Below are 2159 nucleotides of genomic sequence, written 5' to 3' on the forward strand. Positions count from 1 at the left end.
CGGGGTTTACATTATACGAATATTTTTTTAAGGGCAGAGTTTGTTTTTCAGTTTTTTAAAGTCTTAGATTATAATCTTTTTTTTTAAAAAGTAGGCTAGATAGATTACATGGAATTTATCTACATGTATTATCCGTCCACTTTCTAAAGTGGTAGGCTACATGTAATAAACATGATGTTATTATACATGTAATATTAAATGACATGACGTTGGCGAAAAAAAAAAAAAACGCACAACGATCATATAATCAATTTAAACACAATTTTTACTGCTAATGTTCATACGCTCACATGAGGCAGCACCAATGACATGACGGAAACACTGTTGCTGTTATTAAATAAAGATAAAAATCCTGGACCCTCTAGAGACCTACAAACTTAGGTTAGGGATAGCGCGGGTCCAGCGGGCCCAAACCAGGCCGTAGAGAGTGAGTCATTTGCGTTCGGAGCTATACGTTCTTATACATGTACTACCGTTCTCTGACAGTTTAGGTGCGGAGTGTTGCCAGGGAGGCAATAGCTGAGCTGTTCTGGTTGAGGAGGTCAAGACGTGCTGTGCTGGTAGACAGCCTTCACATCTTCATATACTCAGCGACTTTTGGGTTAAGGTACAATTGAATCTACTCAGAAGATCACCTGTACAAGACGAACACCTGTACAGTGTAAAACCACTTTTAACTTTTCCCTTTAAAAAAATATTCCTGCTGTACATGTTCACAAAATAAATACATCACAGAATAAAATGAAAGATAACATTAAAAATCAAACAAACCTATAAAAATACGATACACGTCTAATGCAAAGTTCGTAAATGTACGTAGGTTATTTCATCATCATTGTCTTTCTCACCCTGTACGTAGGCTATTTACTTTACAATACTTGGACATCACATGGTAGTCTATGGCTAAAGCGGTCATAATCTCGAGGACAACTGCACAGCCCATTCTTGACTTGTTTCGTCCGGTGAGCCAGGTAGCATCACACGCTATGGCTATGTTCCTACATGTTATTGCCCTCGCTGTCCAAATCAGAGGACTCATGCTGACGGTAGTGCGCTGCCACTTTCCCCTGAGCTTACCCAAGGATTGTCGCTGATGCCGTTGACATTTTGTGGTGGATAGCGTCCTGTAAGCGCTTGGTAAGTCTTGCAGTGCATGCTGGGGATTCCAACGCACTCTGACAGACATTTTCACGAGTTAAGAGTGTCCGACACAAACGCAAAGACCAACTGCCAACAGTCTATTTGTTTACATCCATTGCCCGGTCAACAGTTGTCCGCTGAGACGTCAAGCCTTCCCCTGGCACAGCGCCACATGACGTGCACATGACGTGTGTAGGAAGACAGCAAAAGACTTCGAACGAGAGTTACACTGCAAATGTATCAATCTGCAGCTGTCGACTAAAAATGTAGGTGCCCCCATCGATATAATTTAGATCATTTAAGAGGCGGGCTTCCGACCCTACCCGTCAGAGCCAATCTGGGCTGAGAGGGATACAACATTCGGGCAGAAAGACTGGTAGATCTATAGGCTACTCGAAAAAAAATTCTTCCCACTTGGAAATCGATTTTGGATCTCCTAACTCATCTGCAACAGCGAAGTACCTAGTCATCACACCACAGACACCGTTCAGCTACCGATGGCGTGCATACAACAAAATTAATGCTTTCACTGCCTTTTTCGTTGCCCTCGCCTCCATCGTCATCATCATCGGATTCATATGTGTATGGTAGGAAAAGAAAAACAAAATAAAAGTAGGCTAAACGGAGATTTGGGTACATGTATGTTGGAAATTTTGTTGCATTAAAAACCCTAAACCAAAACAAGACAAAACAAAAATGTTCAAGTTTTCACCAGGTGCATGTTTCAGCCGGAACGTTATTATTATTATTATGTTCATCGTCATTCATCATCATCACCATTACCATAACTACCACTGCCACCTCCACCACTGCCACTACCACTGCCATCAAATTCGTAATTGCACAAAAAACGTAGAGTATAGCTTTTCAATAATTTTCGGTCAATAATAAAATAGTGAACATAGGCCTACTCTTGTTGTTGTTGTTGTTGTTGTTGTTGTTGTTGTTGTTGTTGTTATTATTATTATTGTTATTATTGCCATTATTATCATTGTTGTTATTATTATTATTATTATTAT

The sequence above is a fragment of the Aplysia californica genome, unplaced genomic scaffold, assembly GCF_000002075.1.
Source record: "Aplysia californica isolate F4 #8 unplaced genomic scaffold, AplCal3.0 scaffold01266, whole genome shotgun sequence".
NCBI classification, from domain to species: Eukaryota; Metazoa; Mollusca; class Gastropoda; order Aplysiida; family Aplysiidae; genus Aplysia; species Aplysia californica.